General features: G+C 44.2%; 1 long non-coding RNA gene across 1 annotated transcript; it reads left to right on the forward strand.

Annotated features, from left to right (window-relative positions):
* The first annotated feature begins 273 nt into the window (after positions 1-273).
* Positions 274-5,663, forward strand: LOC122542377. The gene is made up of 3 exons (XR_006309791.1): positions 274-362; positions 1,144-1,231; positions 5,075-5,663. It is a non-coding gene; the product is annotated as an uncharacterized LOC122542377 (long non-coding RNA).
* The last annotated feature ends 15,693 nt before the right edge of the window (positions 5,664-21,356 follow it).

A 21,356-nucleotide genomic window follows, 5' to 3' on the forward strand; every position in this document is an offset into this window, starting at 1 on the left:
TTGAATAACCTACATCTGCACTTGTTTACTATGTGAACTAAATCCAATCGCATGTTAAACACCATAAACCCTAAAGTTCGGATGATGGACAATGATGTGAGAAGCCAGAAATAGATGGGTGAAAACCCCGAAGTGTCGATTTGCCTGGTCTCTGTCTCTTCATTTGCATTGCACTGAATAAATAGAGGTGGGAGAAGCCGACTCCGATTTACTGACACTGGGTGCGAAGGGTCTCCGGGGAGTTCAGAACAAACACCTCGATTAAAGGGACCAGCCACGACAGCTGACTGTTTCCGTGCATTCTCCAGCAGGAATGTTTCCCATGCTGCGACTGCTGTGTGTGCTGCTGCTCCATGTAACAGGTCAGAACTTGCTCTGGATTAATGTCTGACCGTTAAATGCCACTTCGTTTTGTTTCACACCCGCTGGCAACGTCTCTCAATGTATTCTGTTCCTTTAATTGTAGGTACTTTGGCTGTCCCTGTCCTCAGTCAGAGTCCAGTGTCTGACCCACTCTCTGCCGGTCAGACTGCCCAATTGAAGTGTGTGATGCAGAACGGTAAAATAGGCAGCTACGATGTGCTCTGGTACCGACAGAGTCCCGGAGAAGCCCCGGTCTGGGTGATCAGGCATGAGAACGATAATGACATTTTCAGGGGCACTGGTTTCACTAACCGTTTCAAACCTTCTCGAGACTCCCCCAGTAACACTTACATCCTAACCATCGGAAATCTGGTCTCCGGTGACTCTGCCGTCTATTACTGTGCTGTGTGGGATAGCTCAGCCGGTTATCACAGTGAGACAAGCCAATACAATAATCCAGTTTGCAGAACTGCTCAAATTTTCAACAGCGCCTGAAACATCACTACCTGAAGACAAATCACTACCTCCAGCAATATCTTTCTGTGTAGTTGCGTGTAGAGCCCAGCTGAAATTTGAGGGGTTTCTGTCAGATCTCCAGAGATGTTGGTCTCTGGATCAAACCCTGCACTGCCAGGGTCCTCTGGGTGATAGGGATTACTGAAACGCTCTCTCATCTGTGAATCAGTCTGACCCACATGCCCCTCATCTCGCCGAGAAAGGCGCAATGTGGAAAAGCACAAATTACTAATACTTTTTTTTTTCCTGTTCACCCCACACCAGCTCTTATTTTGGTTTCTGGGTGAGCCACAGCATTGGAATGCCTCTCTGTGATTCATCTTCGGAGGTGGGACCACCCTGTATGTTCGCAGTAAGTGATTCTGTTTTCTCTCTCTTTATCATTCTGATTAATTTCATTTTTATTCCTTCAGTGTCGATTCAGTTCTCCAAATTTCGCCAAATCATGATTTAACATATTTCGCAATAAATCGAGCTTACACAACAAGTCAGTATTGTATAACAATTCTCTCACTCGCTCAATCACGAAGGTTAAAGTATGGTTTATATCAATAATTCTCTCACATAATCGGACAGGTCAGGACATTTTACATGTATTAGTATTTTGATCGCATTCACACACACGGGGCAGATAGAGTATAATGCTCTCTCACACATGCAGCTTGGTGTTCTTGCCATAATTCTGTCTGTCTCACAGGCACACACAGATCGGAATGCCATTTACGTCAATGATTCTGTCTTCCTCTCCCCCTCTGTGTGACACACTCATCAATGTTATATTAATAATTCATTCTCTCACCAGAATACCCAACATCCGAGTGCTATGTATTTATTACTAATTATTAGTGCTCTTTAAAACTCTCTGTCATTCACACACACAGGTCAGGGATTATATCAGTAATTCTCTCACACTTACCGGTCAGTGTTATATTAATGATTCCCTCTCATGCAGACAGACACAGGTCAGTGCGTTATTTTCTAAATCTATCTCTTTGTCTCTCTCTCTCTCTCTCTCTCTGTGTCCCCTTCACTCTCTTATGCACACACAGATGAACATGCACATATGCGTGCGCACGTGCAAATGTCCACACACAACTCAGTGTGTTATTTATATTAATCATTCTTATTCTCACATACACATGCAGGTTAGACATTATATCAGAAATTCGGTCTCATACACTCACAGGTCAGCGATATATTAATATTTCTAACGCCCTACATATGTAGGTCAGAGATTCTACCAAAAATTCTCTGTCGCATTCACAAGTTAGAGTTCATTTAATAATTTTCTCTCTCCCTCTCTCTCTCACTCACACATAAAACACACACGGGTGAGAGATTATAACAATAATCTACCTTCACACAAACAAGTTATCTATATTTTAGTAATTCTGTCTCTCTCAGACACACATAGGTCAAAGTGTTACTTCCATTACTAATTCTCTCACACACACAAAAATAGATAGATCTGAGATTATAAAAAATAATCATCCCACACATTCCAGTAAGTGTTCTCTTTCTCGCAACACAGGCAGTTCAGAGATTGTATCAATAATTCTCTCTTACACACACCAGTCAGAGTTTCGGTCATAGTTGTCTCACTCACAGACGCACCCAGGTCATAAGGTTATTTACATCAATCTTTCTCTCTCTTCCTCTCTGTCTCTCATACACACAGGTCAATGTAACTAAAGTTCTGTCTCTCGCATAAAACACAGTCACACAGGGGTTTTATGTATGTGATAAATTCGCTCTCTCCATCTCTCTCACTCCCTCTTGCCCTTCTCCCACCTTCCCCTCTGCACCCCTCCCCATCCCAATGCGTAGAATGCTCAGCGTGATATTAATATTAGTAATTCTCTCTCACGCAAATTTACATACATCAGAGATTATATCAATAATTCTCTCTCGAACACACAGATCATGATTGTGTTCCCAAACTCTTTCTCAAACAAAGATATAGCAATCATACTTCTCTCTCTCTTTCTTTCTTTCTCTCTCTCTCTGTCTGACACACATATACACACCAAGGCTGGTTTGTTATATCTGTGTATAATTCTCTATCTCTCACAAACACTCAGTTCAGAGGTTGTAACAATATTTCTACCAAGAGTTGTCTCTCACACACAGGGCATTGTTACAATGTAATACTTGTTCACTAATGCATACAGGTCAGATAGTTTTTCTCAATAACACTGACATAGGTCAGTGTTATGCTTGTAATTCTCTCTGTCTCTCTATCACACACACACACACACACACAAACACAAACACACACACACACACAAACACACCCACCAGTCAGTGTTATATATCTTCGTAATTCTTTCTTTCTCTCTTTCTTTGTCCCTCGATCATATCAGATGTGTATACACAGATGAGAGTATGCATTATTAATTCTCTCTCTCACGTACGTCAGAAAGTTCATCGTTATATTTCTCTTGCACACAGGTCAGAGTATTGTTTATATATATATTATTATTTATCTCTCACATGCAGGTCAGACAGTTATATTACTAACTCTTAGCCTTTTCCTCTCTCATACGCAGGTCAGTGTTACATTAATAGTTAACTCTCACACAAACATTTCGTAGTCAATGTTATTTATATCAACAATTCTCTCTCCCTGTCTGTCTCCAACACACATGAACGTGCACTGCTTTATATATGTTAATAATTTGCTCTCACAGCCAAGCACAAACAAGTCAGACGTTCTAACAACATTTCTTTTTCCCTTAATAATTCTCCCTTTCACAAAAAAAAATCCAGGGAAGAATGTTAAGTATTTTAACAATTCTCCCTCTCACTTACACACAACTCACACATTGCCTCAAGATTTAATCAAGAATTCTCTTACACACAAATAGATCAGCGTGCAATTGACGTTAATAATTCTCTCTCTCTCTCCGCCCCCCATCTCTCTCTCTCCCTTTCTCTCACGTACCCACAAGGAGACAGATCAGGGATTGCATCAATAATTCTATCTCATCTACGCAAGTCAGTGTTACAGTAATAATTCTCTCTCAGATATACACAGGCCAGTGAGTTATTTGTATTTACATTTCTCTCTCTCGCTCTCTTTCTCTTTCTCTCTCTCCCCCGCTTCTATCTCGCCTCCCCCCCCCCACACACACACACGCACACTCAGACGTCAGTTTAACAGTTCTATCTCATAGCGAGCTAATTATATTAATAATTCTCTCCTTTACAAAAGCACAAGTCAGTGACTTATTTCTGTTAATAGTTGGCCGTCTCCCTCTCTCTCACGCGCGCACAAAAACACATTAGAATTTGCAACAGCAATAATTCTTTGTCGGCAGATACAGATCAGATAGTGTAAATTCAATAATTGACTTAGGCAAACTGGTCAGAGTTATATTAATATTTCTCTGTCTCACTCAATCACAACGATCAGAGTGTTATTTACATAAGTAATTCTCTGTCTCTCATATTCACGCAAATAACACACAGATCAGAGTTTACATCAATAATTATCTGCCTCACACACAGGTCAAATTGTTCATGTTAATCAAAAACATAAATTGCGAGGAAGTGTCAGCAGATCTAACAGCATCTGTGGAGAGAAATCAGAGATAATGTTTTGGGTCCAGTGACCCTTCTGCAGAATCCATTATAATAGGTCTGTCACACCCTGGTCAGAATGTTATATATATTAATAACCATTTCTCACGCGCCGTTTAGATGGCTATATTAATAAGTCTTGTCCTATCTGTCTCCCTAACACACACAAATACACAGAGGTCAGAATGACATTTTAATCATTCTCTCTCACACACACTCACACATACAGGACAGCCTGTAACATGCCAATAATTCTCTCTGTCCTCTCTCTCTCTCATTCATAAAAACAAGCACAGAAGTCAGAGCCTTATACACAGGAATAAATCTGTCTCCCGCTCTGCATTTCTCGAACACACACAGGTCAGACTGCCGGATATTAATTATACTGTTTCTGAGGCATACTCACACATGAAGTCAGAGTCTTATATACTAATAATTTAAAGTTTCTGTCCCTTCACACGGAGTTCAGACTCTTACATATTTCCTAACTTTCCTTTCACGCATCGGTGAGTATTTTTTTATTTCATACATTTAAACATCTTTTACTCTCTTTCCCCACACACAGGTAGTGATGATCGGAAACCATCTGTCCTTTTGCTCCCTCCTTCGCCAGATCAAATAGACATGGGGTCAGCGACGCTGTCCTGTCTGGTGAGTCACTTTAAGCCGGGCTTTGTGCAGGTCCTATGGAGCGTGGATGGGAAGGAAACAGACAGTGGGATGACAACAAGTGCTGTATCCCTGGACAGTGATCAAAGCTACAGCCTGAGCAGTTACCTGACAGTCTCAGCCACCGACTGGAAGAAAGGGTCCAGGTATTCCTGCAGTGTGAGGCACGGTTCACTTAACTCGCCTCTCCTCAACACCATCAGTTCTAGTGACTGTTAGTCTGAGGAAAATAATGATTCAGATCAGTCGCTGTGAGACATTCCGCATTTTGTTGTTTGTTTTAGTTTTGCCATGTAATTTCTGCAGCAATGTCATTATTTAGTGAATAATCTGACTATTGAAGGGTATCAGGAGCGGGTGAAATGATTATTCCATTTGGTGTGTGGAGATTTCCTGTTGCAATTGTCCCCAGAAGTTTGTGTGTAAACTTTAATTCTGGGTAGAATAGGGAGTACTCTCCCCTCTTTAGACATTTACCATTTTGCATTTGTGAACGTTGTAACCACAGCTCTGAATAAATATGAAATGATACCAGGAAATGAGTGTGCCTCATTATTGAACATTGAAAGAGGCACTGAGAGGGTTGGCAGTGGATAGTTTACACGTGTGACAATATTATACTGAACTATATCAATGTGATCGTACATCCATAATTTTCATCTCAACCACTCCTCAAGGAACACACGCACACTTTCCTTCTCTGACACACACTCTCTTTAACTCTTTCTGTCACATGCACACTTTCCCTTTTCAACACAATCACATATGCATTCACAATTTCTACCACTTTAACAATCTCTCTCACTCTCCCTCTCTGTCTTGCACATTCTCTCTGAGACTCTGTTACATACTCACACACACGCTGCCTGTTTCACATGCCCACTTTCACTCCCTCACACACTCATACTTTCTATCTTTTGCACACACTCCCTCACTTCTTCCCACCATCTCTCTCACACTTCTCCTCTCTAAGCCTCTCATGCACACCGTTTCTGTCTCACACACACACTTGCAATTTTTCACATGCTCTCATTCTTTTATATAGTCTCACTCCCAAACATACACATACTTTCTCTGTCTTACATGCACTGCACATACACCCATTTGCTCTTTTACACAATCATTCGCTTGAACATTTCTTCTCTCACATGTACAGTCACACACACTTTCCCTTGCTGAAAGACATTTTCCCTTTTCACACGCTCTCCTTCAAACACGTAGATACTGAGTAGCACATTTGAGGCTGAGATGAGGAGAACGTAGATACTGAGTAGCACATTTGAGGCTGAGATGAGGAGAAATTTCTTCACTCAGGGGATGGTGAACCTTTGGAATTTTCCAGCACAGAACCGATCAAGTCATTGGTGTCGATATTAGAAAAAAATCGTTTCCTCAAGACTAAAGCTGTTAAGGGGTTTGAGAGATAACGACAGAATACATTGAGTCGTGGTTGAGCCATAATGGCATTGAAAAGCAGGGCAGACTGGAGGGCCAAATGGTCTCAGACTGTTCCTATACTCTGTGTTTTTGGCACAGACAATGGGCATACACATGGAGAGAAGGACACACAAAAAAAACCCATAAATTAATATCTTATATGTCGATCTAGAGTGGGAAATAAAATTCAACATAGTGAGAGATCACTCCACAATTATCCAGGTATTTGTCTCACTTATACAGGTGCTTAATAATCCTGAAACTAAGTGATGAGCATGGGGAACTGGTGAGAGTTGACATTTGCCTTCTCAGGAGAGATTCAGCAGTTTTAGCCTGCATTCACTCGTGTTCAGAATAATGAGACGAGAACTAATTGAGTTGGATATCATGCTGAAGCGGGTTGACAAAGTAAACGTAGAGTGGATCTTTCCTCACGAGGGGTATTCTAACCGAGAGTTTTCGAATCAGTGGTAGATGATTTGAAACAGAGATGAGGAGGAATGATTTTCCAGCACTACTCTAATCTCACCTTCAGAAAATGGCAAGCCTGGGCTCCAAATTCACCAACAAGAAGCGTTTCCCTGAATATTTGCAATGCTCTGTTTTTTTTTCCAGAGAGTCCAGTGTCTTTTAAACTTGAGTTAGGTAATATCCACAAAAAAAAAATAGAGCAAGCATTCTGAAACGACTCACACCCCTACCATCTGCCCTCCAACACACGCATTGAGTCTGCACCACCATTTAATGAGATCATGCCCGATTTAATTATCCTCACCAATAATTTCCTTGCTTTGTTATACGGGGCATTTTTTATTTGTAATCATCAATTTTGCTCCCTTACTAAAGGATGCAGGCACTGTTCTGTCAAACGCATTTAGAAAATGCGAGGTAAACCCTTGTGGGCTCAGGCCGTGGTGACACATATATGTCCGCCATGTTACCTCGAGAGGTTCTGTTGTCATTGCAGAGACTCAGCATTTATGCGGTTGTTCAGTCTCTGCAGACAAGAACGAGGACAGAAGTTGCTGCATTTGTTGTACCCGGTGTGGTCTCCTCTACATCGGGGAGACAGGACACTTTCTGGTGGATCGTTTCAGAGAACATCTCTGGGTCATCTGCACCCACCAAACCCACTGCCCCGTGGCTGAACACTTCAACTCCCCCTCACACTCCATCAAGGACGTGCAGATCCTGGGCCTTCTTCACCACTAAACTATTACCACCCGATATCTGGAGGAGGAATCCTTCATATTTCGCCTTGGGACCCTGCAACCACACGGGATAAATGTGGATTTCAACAGCTTCCTCATTTCTCCTCCCCCCACATTACCCCAATCCCAAACCTCCAACTTGGCACCGCCCTCTGGAACCGTCCATCACTGCCTCCTCTGACCTATCACCTTCTCCCTCACTGTCATCCACCTACTGCTTCCCAGCAACCTCTCTCAACTCCAACCCCTCCAACTTATCTCTCAGCCCCAATCCACAAGCCTCATTCCTGATGAAGGGGTTATGCCCGAAACGTCAATGCTCCCTGCTCCTCGGATGCTGCCTGACCTGCTGTGCTTTTCCAGCACCACACTCTCGAAAAGGTCAGAAGTATAACATTCATCCTGTTTCACCATACAATGCCATCATGTCATTAACTCCATTTTCCTGCCCATTAGCCACTTAACCCATTCTTTATTAAGTTTCTACATTTTCCTCAAAGTTACTTAGTAATACAGCATCCATCCAGACAATTTAATGACAATACTAACGAGTAAGTCTGGGACTTTCCCTGTAAGACCAACATTAGAGAGATCATCAACTGCAGTTGGACGGATTACAGCAACACCTTTGATTAAAGCATCATCTTCTCCTGCCCTTCGTGTTTCCACGCACATTGACCTTAAGTGATATCCGTCTACATTATATTCCTCTCCCTTGCTTTGCCAAGAAATCATTTCCATTCTGCCACTCCTTATTGCTGGTCATTCGTACCACTAGGTGGCACTTTGGTACGGTATTTGCCCGGCGCAAGCTGATCTGCCTGGCTCTAACACTTGCAGCTGCATTCGACTGCCATTAAATGGAGTTGCTGGGTCCTCAAAACTTGTGAATCCTTGAACCTTTTGAAATAACAGCTCGGGTCTCTGTTCTGCTGCGATAGCATCGGCGACAACCTTCAGTCTGTCTCTCTCTCTCGTTGTCACTCACGCTCGTCCCCCCTCACCCACGCTGTCTCCTCAAACTCTGTATTTCAGCATGCCACCTTCTGTACTCGCTGTCACTCACTCTTCCGACGCACACCCCCCGTGTTCAATCACAGTCCCTCTGCTCCACTGCTCCCTCCCTTACTGCTGCCCTCACTGATTCCACTCTCTTTCATTGTCTTTGTTGTACTCTGTCAATTCCCCCCCCCCCCCGCTCTCTCTCTCCTGTTGCCCGATGTCACCTTCCTCCTCTCTTTCTTCCCCATATGTCGAAACTGAAGCACATTGCACCCAGTCTCACCTTCAAATTCAGTCACTGCCTTCATGTTTTGAGCTCTGAAATTTTAGCTAGCAGACCCATGTGGCCCTGAGTGAGTGCAGCACGACCAGATGTGTCATCCAGCTGCGCCCACCAGTGAAGTTTAAACAAAGTCACTGCCACTTGGGTGCAAGATGAAAACGTGGAGTTGAGGGTAGTGTTGTATCTCCAGCACGGGCAAGGTATTTCCGAAAACCATTGACCCTGATTTGACATTCTGGTCTGGGGTTGCCCTCCTGGTAATATCACTGGACTAGCAAAGCCGAGGTCAAGGAATTTTGAACATGCCCAGATTGGTTTAATCCCACCACAGGATTACTCACTTCACTCCCTGTGTCTTCCTTTCTATCTCTCGCTCCCCTCCCTGAATCCCTCTCTCTCCCCCATCTCTCTCTCTCCTTCTCTCTCTCTCTCTCACACAGTTTAATAACGTCCCAATCACACTTTTTCTCTCGCCACGTCTCCCTGGCTTGATCTTACTAAGAAGCTGTTGCCCGATGTCACCTTCCTCCTCTCTTTCTTCCCCATATGTCGAAACTGAAGCACATTGCACCCAGTCTCACCTTCAAATTCAGTCACTGCCTTCATGTTTTGAGCTCTGAAATTTTAGCTAGCAGACCCATGTGGCCCTGAGTGAGTGCAGCACGACCAGATGTGTCATCCAGCTGCGCCCACCAGTGAAGTTTAAACAAAGTCACTGCCACTTGGGTGCAAGATGAAAACGTGGAGTTGAGGGTAGTGTTGTATCTCCAGCACGGGCAAGGTATTTCCGAAAACCATTGACCCTGATTTGACATTCTGGTCTGGGGTTGCCCTCCTGGTAATATCACTGGACTAGCAAAGCCGAGGTCAAGGAATTTTGAACATGCCCAGATTGGTTTAATCCCACCACAGGATTACTCACTTCACTCCCTGTGTCTTCCTTTCTATCTCTCGCTCCCCTCCCTGAATCCCTCTCTCTCCCCCATCTCTCTCTCTCCTTCTCTCTCTCTCTCTCACACAGTTTAATAACGTCCCAATCACACTTTTTCTCTCGCCACGTCTCCCTGGCTTGATCTTACTAAGAAGCTGTTGCCCGATGTCACCTTCCTCCTCTCTTTCTTCCCCATATGTCGAAACTGAAGCACATTGCACCCAGTCTCACCTTCAAATTCAGTCACTGCCTTCATGTTTTGAGCTCTGAAATTTTAGCTAGCAGACCCATGTGGCCCTGAGTGAGTGCAGCACGACCAGATGTGTCATCCAGCTGCGCCCACCAGTGAAGTTTAAACAAAGTCACTGCCACTTGGGTGCAAGATGAAAACGTGGAGTTGAGGGTAGTGTTGTATCTCCAGCACGGGCAAGGTATTTCCGAAAACCATTGACCCTGATTTGACATTCTGGTCTGGGGTTGCCCTCCTGGTAATATCACTGGACTAGCAAAGCCGAGGTCAAGGAATTTTGAACATGCCCAGATTGGTTTAATCCCACCACAGGATTACTCACTTCACTCCCTGTGTCTTCCTTTCTATCTCTCGCTCCCCTCCCTGAATCCCTCTCTCTCCCCCATCTCTCTCTCTCCTTCTCTCTCTCTCTCTCACACAGTTTAATAACGTCCCAATCACACTTTTTCTCTCGCCACGTCTCCCTGGCTTGATCTTACTAAGAAGCTGTTGCCCGATGTCACCTTCCTCCTCTCTTTCTTCCCCATATGTCGAAACTGAAGCACATTGCACCCAGTCTCACCTTCAAATTCAGTCACTGCCTTCATGTTTTGAGCTCTGAAATTTTAGCTAGCAGACCCATGTGGCCCTGAGTGAGTGCAGCACGACCAGATGTGTCATCCAGCTGCGCCCACCAGTGAAGTTTAAACAAAGTCACTGCCACTTGGGTGCAAGATGAAAACGTGGAGTTGAGGGTAGTGTTGTATCTCCAGCACGGGCAAGGTATTTCCGAAAACCAATGCCCCTGATTTGACATTCTGGTCTGGGGTTGCCCTCCTGGTAATATCACTGGACTAGCAAAGCCGAGGTCAAGGAATTTTGAACATGCCCAGATTGGTTTAATCCCACCACAGGATTACTCAATATATTCGTCAGTAAATCTAGAACCTAATCTGATTCAGAGTGATGGTGACAGCTATTGTCGAGTGTCATTTGTTTAAAAAAACCCTCACCATTGGGTTTTAACTAATTAGGGAGACAATTCCATATTTCTTACTCCAGTCTGCCGGGCTCAGCTCGACAAAGTCCTGTGAAAGAATGAAGTGGGAGTGGGAATACATTCCGTCAGTTGGATCTCCCTGAGCCTCGATTAACTGAGCTCTTTCTGTTTAAGCTGGCCTCCCTCCCTGTCCTTTCCTCGCTCGGCCCGTGAAAAGACAGATTTTTATTAGATAATGAAGTCATCAAGGGAGAAAAGGGTTATTAGACCTTGAGGCCATGATCAGATTGAATAGCAGAGCAGGGTCAAAGGGCTCAATGGTCTCCTCCTGCTCCTAGCTTCTGAGTCGCCCTTACCCTCGCTCTGTGGCTGTTCGTCTGCCTCAGGAATGTCGAAGGGGCCTGACAAATGAGGCTCAATGAAATATTGTTGGCTTGTGTAGCAAATACAATGTGCACTACATCAACGCCCAAGGAGTACTGCACTTGGCTTGTCAAGAAGGGTTTTTACCTGGTGGAGGCTGTACGTTATCATTACAGTGATAGCTCTAATAAACTCTACACCCCCCACATCCCCCAATGGAGTCCTTTTGACTCAAATGTGCAAGTATGCCTCTCCTTAACATCTTGTTTCCTTCCAAACACACACACTTTCACTTTTCCTCACACCCATGACGGTACACTAGATAGAAAAGGTATTCAACTGTGGGCACCATGGCAACGTGACCTGAAATGGCTCTATCCCTGCTGGATGTATCTTAGTGGCATAGCGTGTTACAGCATGGGGGCAGAACCAATTAGCCTTTGTACCTGCGGATTCAAAATGCAATGAAATTAATCTCATTAAAGATCGTCAAAATTGACCCCAATGAATTCTAACCAGAAGTTTTTCAATGCGAATCTCAGACTTGATGAATAAGCAATTTTCAACACTAGTTCATTTCTTAAACAAAAGATTTAGGAAATTATTTGAAATGTCCAAAATTCAGTCGGACAAGACTGAGTAGTAAAGAGATTGGTCTATGCGATAGCACTTATGTTTTCATTCCCATTCACAGAAGAGAAGGCAGACAAATGAATACAGTTAAGGCATAAACAATTAAAAAATCCAGCCAGAAGACTTCACTGGCTTTCATGATGTAATGTTCCACAAGCATAGGATAATGATTTCTTGACTTATATGTTGACTGTGTCGATCAGGGTCACCTCTCCAGCTCACTCAGATAAAGGCACAAGTATTTATGACTTAGTTTTATTTTTTCTGTACTTCCAAAATCTGATAAACGATGTTAGACGGAGAACCTCCAAACCCTCATATTGTAACAGTAAAAGCAAACATTCCTTTTTTCTCATAGAAGACACTGTCTAAAACACAAATGAAACTCTGAGCACTCCTTGAAAGCATGACCATCTGCTTCACGAGGTCCCAACATATGCCATCTGCTTGAGCAGGTCTTTTCCAGAATTGCTCGAATCAATGACCAGGTATTCACGTCATTAATGGAAAACTTCTGTCCTCTGTTTAAGCTCTCCCCTGTTTATGAAGCAACTTCAGAACCTTCTGTTCAGGAACCTGGCCTCACAAATAAACAAAAGCATGTATCGTCTGTTTTCCTTTCAACACAAACTGGCATCCAGAGACGAAAAATCAACTTTAGTTCAGAGTTCACGCTCGAAACCAACATTGAGAAGAGATTTTACATTAAAATGATGAAAAAAAATCATTGTAGTTTGTTCCAGATGGAGCTGACGGGCTCTGGATGCAGCATGTGAGGTAGTGTGTGACTGTGTTGGGGGATGGGGACGGAAGTCAGGGTGAGGATAGGCCGATCGGGGCATTGTTATTGATGGGAGATGGACAATTAGAGAAAAAGTAATGTGGCGACGGTTCAGGAATTATCAGACGTACTTGGTATCAAAATTCAAGAGTCTGCACCCAACAGGACATCCCTTTGCCTTTAATCAAGACACAGGATACTGGCCCAACTCAATAAACGCATGCAAAACACAGAAAAGAATATCTAACGTCAGATGTCATTTCACAGTTTGACAGAATTTACTCAGTAATCGCACGTGATCTACGAATTGCACAAGCAGCTAATTTAGGTTACTTATTGGAGCTTGGAATGTGGTTGACTTATGCATGCTAGCTCCACACATGTAGATAGGAAGGGATATGTCCTCTCCAGCCAAAATGAACACCTCCGACTACTCTTGGACCAGCATCCACTGCCTCCTTTTCGCTCCCGACAGAAAGGCAGCTCGAGATGATTGTATCAATATCAGCGCATTGGACCTTGTTGTAATCCAAATAGCCTCATTTTCTCTTGTGATATACATTATTGCTCCCTTTGAAATGTTGTATCCTTGTGTCTTGTCCTGATGAATTCAAACTATCTTTGACACCTTTGGTAAGACAAAATACAAGGTTGATACAAGGCAGAGAAAGAGGCCATTCAGCCCATACCAGATCATACCAGTACTGATGCACCATTCCTGCCTCCTTGCATCTTCTCACATATTTTTCATTATGAGCCTTTATCCCCTCTTCCCTTCCACTTCTCCAGATTCCCCAGAAGTGCATCGATTTAATGCACTTCGCTACAGTTCACTCTCTGGAAGAGCAAGCTCAACTTCTCAAATTCCTTGCCTGACTTAATCATAGAATCGTGAAGAGTCATGGAGTCCCACAGCATGAAGACAGGCCCTTTGGCACAATCTGGCCCATGCGAATAAAATGTCCACGCTGACCCCCATTGCCCTGCACTTGGCCCATATCCTTCTCAACCTTTTCTATCCATGTATTTGTCAAAATGTCTTTGAAATTTTGTTAATGTGCCCTCCTCAACCACTGACACCAGCTGCTCATTCAACGTGTGTACTGCTCATTGTCTAAAAACGTTTTTGCTCGAGTTCCCTTTTATTCTTTCCCCTCTCGTCCTAAACGGATGCCCTCTAGTGCTCAATTCCCAAACCCTGAGAAAAACTCTGACAGCATTCACCCTATCCAGGCCTCTCATAACCTTATGCACTTCGATAAGTTCCCTCCTCAGTCTCTTATGCTCTAAAGGAAAAAAAAAAACCCCAGCTTTTCCACCTTCTACCTATAACTCAGACCGTTGAGTTCTGGCAACATTCTTGTCAATTTGTTCTGCACCGTTTCCAGTTTAATAGCATTCTTCTGATAGCAAGGTGGAGAGAACTGAACACAATACTCCAAGCTAACGTGACCAACGTCCTGTGCAATTGCAAAATAGTTTCCCAATTTCTATACTCAGTGCCGTGACAAACAAAGGCCAATGTGCCAAAGGCCTTCTTTACTGACCTGTGTCACTGCAACACATCTTTCGGAGAAGCGTCCATTTGAACTCCAAGGTTCCTCTGAACCACGAGATCCCTAAGGACCTCCCATTCATCATAATCGAATCCATTGGGCCAGGAGGAGACAGTTCATCCCCTTCAATCAAGACGTGAGACTGAGTTGCATCTCAACTCCCTTAAAGCACATGTATAATTACTGAAGTATTTAATCTCCTTTACCAACGCAATCATTACAATGAGTCGGGTTGGAGTGAGGTGTGTGGAAATCGTGTTGCTGGGAAACAAAACAGGATCAGCCACATAAATAGTCTAGCTTCAAAAGATGGGCAGAATCTGCGAACTCTGGGGTGGGCAACGTACCTCTTAACTTGCCAAACACTTTCCAACTTCAACAAGGTACAAGTCAGGAATGTGATGGAATATTCCCTGGTTGCCTCTCTGGGTGCAGTCCAACTGCACTCGAGAAGCTTGACATCATCCAGAATAAAGAAGCCGGCTTGATTGGCACTGCATCCACAACTGTCCATTCCCTTCATCACCGACACTCAGAAGCAGTAGAGTACCAACTACAAGACAAATTGCAGCAACTCTTCGAGGCTCCTGAAACAGCATCCTCAAATCCTACAGCCTCGACCCGCTAAGATGACAAGGGTAGCTTATACATGTGAGCACTACCACTTGCAAGTTCCCCTGAAGCCACACATTCTAACTTGGACATCTCTCCTCCATTCCTCCAGTGTGGCCGTGTCAAGATGCTGGAATTATATCGCTAACTGCACTGTGGGTTTCTCTGTACCACCCAGGAACTGTGGCAGTTCAAGAAGGTGGCTCACCACTGCGGTCGCAAGTTGGAGCCAGGATTCGATAATAAAAGGTTGGCCAAAGATCAGTGCTCACATCCCCTGAAAGAATGAAAATAATAAAAAGTGTTGACGTTGTGGAAGCTTGGTGTGCACAAATAGGCTGCCGTGTCAGCGTGATCACAAAATTACCACCGTACAAAAATTAATTGCAAAACACGCAGGAACACGCTGAGGATGTGAACGGTGCTATATGAATGCAACTTTCTCGCTTATTCTGAGTGAGCAGCCTGCAACTAATCAGGCATGGCATGTTGAAGGACTGCGAGTGGAGCTCAAAGTCAGAGGAAGATAAAAAAAAAGTGCTGCAGGCATTTCCTGGCCAACATTGATTTGGAAATTCTATTTCTTAAAAACAAAAGTAATTCGGTTCTGTTAAATGCAGCCCCTGGCTAGGTCGCAGAGGGCGAATGGAACCATAGATGAGGGGTTTCAGTTTAAATTTCGCCCTCCCCCTCCTCGCTCATGATCCTCTTGCGGAAGTAACGTTTCAATATCCATCAACAAACACCGATACTGAGCAAGAGGCTATTAGTTCTATAAGTGAAAATAAACATGATTTCTCCGAAGCATTTCAAGGATTTCTTAAAAACGCTTTACATCAAGTCAAGATTTCTTCAAGACTGGAGGAGAGTACATAAATGGGGAGGGGCGAATGGGCTTGAAGAGGTGAAAGAGGTAGTGAGGGACGAAGGGACTAGAGCAGGTAAAAGATTGGGAGAGTCTATAAGAGGTTGCATACATAGGGAGCAGCGTCGCAGCTACAGTCAGGGAGGTATGTCGAATGTGGCCAAGGCTTCAGAGATAGGGAACACAGTAGGTGCTGGAGGATGTGCCAGATATGGAGAGGTGTACAGTTACTGGAGGAGGTTACATACAAAGGGAGGATGTTGGAGCTGGAGGAGGTAACAGAGACAGTGATGGGTTTTGAGTCTGGAAGGGGGTACAGAGATAGACTCATGGAGTTATGCAAACCGGATATAGATCCTTTTGTCCAAATCATACAGATATGTTGATTTTATGTCGTCCCATTTGCCAGAATTTGACCCTTATCCTTCTAAACCCTTCTTATTCAAGTACCCATTTAAATGCCTTCTAAGCATTGTAATTGTACACACTTCTGCCATTTGTTCTGGCAGCTTATTGCATACACACACTATCCTGTGTCTGAAAACGCTGCCCCTCAGGGCCCTTTTAAATCTCCTCCTCCCACCATAAAGCTATGCCCTCGAGGTTTTAACTACCCTTTCCTGGGAAAAAGACCTTGGCTACTCACCCTATCCATACTTCTCATGAATTTATGAAGCTCTATAGTGTTTATAAGCCTCTCAGCCTCTTACGCTCTAGTTTCAATTGCCCCAACCAATTCAGCCTCTTCATTCAGCTCAAAGCTGCCAAACCTGGCAAATGATTGCGAATCTTTTCTGAACCCTTTCAAATTTAACAACATCATTCATGTAGCAGAATTCAACGCAGTAGTCTAAAAGTGGCCAACCAAAATTCTGTACGCCTGCAACATGAGCTCCCAACTTCTATACTCAACGTACTGATTAATGACGGCAGGCATGCCAGAGGCTTTCTTCACCACCCTGTCACATGCGACTGGACATTGAAGAATCTGTGCACCTCCACGCCAGGTCTCTTTATTTGGCAACAATCCACACGGCTTCCCAGAAACCCGAAGTCCCATCTTGATTTGCATAGCCAAAATAAAAGATCTTATTGGAATGTAGGGGCGAGGGACGTTCATACAATTAGGGAAAGATTTGTAACTGGCGGAAGTGAGAGAAAGAGGCCGACTGTTGGAGATAGAGGAGATTACGGTGATAGGGAATCCCATAAGGTTTCAAAGACGTTTCAGTGTTAGAGACGGGGTGTCAGGGCTGCAGGAGGCCTTTGAGATAAAGTGATAATAAGACCCTGGAGGAGATTGCAGCGATATGTAGATGATTTCGCGCTGGAGAGGTTTGCAGAAAGAGGGAGATTTGTCGGAGCGGGTGGAGGTTAGAGAGATAAGGATAGGTGCAAGGGCTGGAGAAGGTTACAGAGAGGAGAAGGGGTGTGAGCACTGCAGGAGGTAAGAGAGTTTGTCAGAATGTAGTGACAATGAAGCAGAGACGTGCAGAGGATGAAGGAGGTGAAACATTTAGGTAGGGGTTGTAGGAGGTGGGGGAGGTTACGAAGATGGGGAGAGGTGAGGAGTTTGGAAGATGTGGCAGAGATAGGGAGGGATATCGGGTCTGGAATCGCTCCCAGAAATAAGGGGAAGTGTGGGGTTGGTAGGATTTAAACGAGGTACAGTGTGATGTAGTATCTAAAGGATTTTATAGAGATAGGGAGGAATTTTGTGGAGGGGATTGCAGAGATATAGAGGGTTGTAGGGCTGGTGGAGATAACAAGGGAATATTATAAGTACTTGAGGTGCTCAACGTCATGGGGATGTGTGTCGGCACTGGATGTGTTGACACATCAAGGAGGAATCTAAGGGATGGATGAAATATCAGAGATAGAGAAGTGTGTCAGAACGGGATGGGGAGGGGGTGTAGGAACTGGAGGGCTGCCAGAAGATAGAGACAGGGGCAGCAGCGGGTGGAGGTGACAGAGATTGGTAATAGTGCTAGTGTTGGAAGTAGATGCAGGGGTAAGTAAGGGTGTAGGGGCGATTGGAGATATATGGTGAATCGTATTGGGACCTGAGGTGTTTACAAAGATAGGGATGGGTGTAGGCACTGGAAGGTTTGTTTGAAATAGCGATGAACCAAAGTTTGGATGAAGTCATGGAGATAAATAGACATGTATGGTCGGGAGCAGATAACAGAGCTAAGGAGTGATATAGGGACTTGGTGAGCTGACAGGGATAGGGAGGAACATAGGGATGGTCGTAAGTAACACAGGTGGGGAGAGATGTATGAGTTTAAGAAGGACACAGAGATAAGAACGTGTCTCGGTGCATTAGGAGGTGACAGTGATAGAGAGGGGTGTAGGGCCTGGAGGAGTTTACAGAAATGGGGAGGGGACTAGGGGCTAGAGCACGTGGCAGAGATAAGGACGAGTGTAGTGACAATAGTTGGTTACAGAAATAAAAACAATGTTGAGTCCGGATGAGATAACAGAGATAGGAAGAGTTTTAGTGTACAGAGGATCTTATAGAGATAGGGAGGAATGTTGTGAGTGGAGGGGATTGCACAGATATGGAGGGTAGTAGGGGCTGGTGGAAGTAAGAGTGAAAGAGCATAGGGATCTGACATGATTACTACAAAAGTCAAGGGTGTGGGCAGAGATAGAAATAATGAGGAATCGAGGATCGGGGGAAAGTGGTGAAGACAGGAAAAGGAATGGAAAATTGAAGGAGAGTATGGAGATAGTGCAGCATTTCAGTGCTGAGGGAGGTAAAAGAGATTTGAAGCGGTTCAGGCGCTGAAGAAGATTACTGAGATAGGAGAAATTGGAGGAGCAGATAGTGATAGAGTGATGCATAGATTGGAGAATGTTACAGAGATATAAAGTGGTGTAGGGTCTGGAGTAATTTACAGAGAAATGGAGGGGTTCAAGAGCTGGAGGTGTTTTCAGAGTTCCAGAGGCAAAGGGCCTGAATAAGGCTTTAGAGATGTTGAGGTGGGTAGGTTTTGAGGAAGTAACAGAGATAGGGAATAACAGAGGAACTTGAGGAGGTAATAGGGATAAAGAAGGATTTAGTGGCTGGAAGTGTTCAAAGAGATAGAGAGGCGGGTAAAGGCTTGAGGTGGTTACAGAAAGACGAATAGGTATAGGTCTTTGTTGAGGTGGCAGAGAGGAAAACGTGTGTTGATTGATAAGGCAGCAGATATGGGGAGGCGTGTAGGAGCGGGGGAATGTTACAGAAATAAGAAGGTGTGCAGGGAGAGGTATTGGTGCTGGATAAGTGAAAGCTGGTGTGAGATCTGGGGATTGAGTGATGGGAACAGGAGTAAACTGGAGACTGTGAGAGTCCAGAGGGTGAAAAGCTCATCTCCACTTTGATTACTCAGAGTGACCGGTCTATCGTGGCCCCATTTGTGTAAATGTGTGACATGTCTAAGAAGGTAAGGGTTTGATGGAGCCTCTGCATTTTCCCTCCAGCTCGTGGGCGAAGCCACAGCCGCCTGTGTGATGTTTTGGGGCCGACGACTGATGGTGCCACGAGTGTTGCTGCTGCTAATTGCTCAGCGATCAGAGAGATTTCAATTCCTCCAACGACATAACCCTTCCTTTCCCCTCCATCTGGAGCGAGGGACCAAACCACCTGCAGCCCCTCCACAAACAGGTCAAAAACAGCATCGTTTTGCCTCTTGGGAGCTAGATTGAGGCACTTGAAACGCCTTCCAGGTGCCCCGAGGTCGAGTCGTGTACTGCATTGAACGCAGATGCAGAGTCAACCTTGAAACCCCCTATTCGACTCTGTGAAGCATCATTCAGATGGCTTTAATCAGATTGATAAAAGGGTGATGTTGTACAGCAGCTTTGAAAGCAAAAAGCCTTAAAATCAAACTGAGGACTCCATTTAAGAAACAGGAGGCCATTCAGCACTTTGACCTTTCTCTTCCATTCACTACAATGAAAGATAATTATTTCACAACTGCACTTTCCTATCCCATATCCATCAATTCACTTAGTGCACAAATTTCTGCCCATTAGAATCTCTGACAGGCATCGAGAATGCCATAGATTCACCGGGCTCTGAGCGAAAGAATTTCTCTTCATCTCAGTCCAAATTAACTACTAGCTATCCCAGCCCTTTCAGAAATATCCTGTATTCCATTCCGGCAACCTCAGCATATAACTCCACATTCTCCCACATCAAATTGCATTTACCACTTCCTTCCCCATTTGTTGACTCAGTCTACATCCCGTTTCAGACTTTCTATTCCTCCTCAAAGTCAATTCTACCAAAGAGGTTCATTTCCCCCCTTCTGCGAGTTCACGTCACTGATGGTTGCACCATTCCAGATTAAAAATTATTGTGAGACAAATGCTAGCAGTGCATCTCCTCTGCCAAGGGTGCTGACTCAGAGCAGCTTTGCGAATATGTTTTTGAAAGTGATATGATTAATATTTCGAAAATATTTGAAGAGATCAGTCAAAACTTGTGTCTCAGAGTCCTAAAGGTCTTCAACACAGGAAAAGGCCATTCAGCCCAACATGTCTGCGCTGATGTAAAATGATCCCCTAACTAATCCAATCCCATTTTCTAGCACTTGCGTAACTAAATACATCTTCAATGTTATGGGGAATTCTCCGTTTACCACCCTTACAGGCAGTGCATTCCACATACCCACCACACTGTGGATGAAAACAGTTTTCCTCAAATGTTTTCGAAACGTCCTGCTCCTTACTTTAAATCTATGAAACAGGTCAGCATGAATGCATTGAGCTGAACGGCTTATTTCTGTGTGATAGCTTGTATGACTCTGTGACTTTGCGATACCATGGAAGTTCAGAGAAGGAAAAGGGAAGTGTGAACCATTTTTAGAAGTCCATGTGTTCAGAAGGAAATGGACATAGGGTTCGGGCTAAAGGGATCAAAAGGTATTGGGGGACAAAGTGAAACAAGGGACTGATTTTTATGTTTAACCATGATCCTACTGAATGGCAGAGGCAGGTCTGATGGGCCGAATAGCCTATGTTTGCACTTACTTACTGTACTCCTATGAGAACCAAATCCAATCACATGTTAAGCACCACAAACATGGAAGCTCAGATTATGGACGTTGACTGAAAAGCCAGAAGGAGATCGGTGAAAACCTCTAGTGTCCAGTTGCCTGGTCGCTGGGCCTTCACTTACATTCCACTGAATCAATAGAGGCGGGAAAGCCCTCTCCGATTTACTGACACTAGGTGCAGAGGGGCTGTTGGGAGTTCACAACAAATGTTTCGATTAAAGGCAACACTCAGTCAGCTGACCGTTTCCGTGTATTCGCCAGCAGAAATGCTTACG

Source organism: Chiloscyllium plagiosum, chromosome 39 (assembly GCF_004010195.1).
Source record: "Chiloscyllium plagiosum isolate BGI_BamShark_2017 chromosome 39, ASM401019v2, whole genome shotgun sequence".
Lineage (NCBI taxonomy): Eukaryota > Metazoa > Chordata > Chondrichthyes > Orectolobiformes > Hemiscylliidae > Chiloscyllium > Chiloscyllium plagiosum.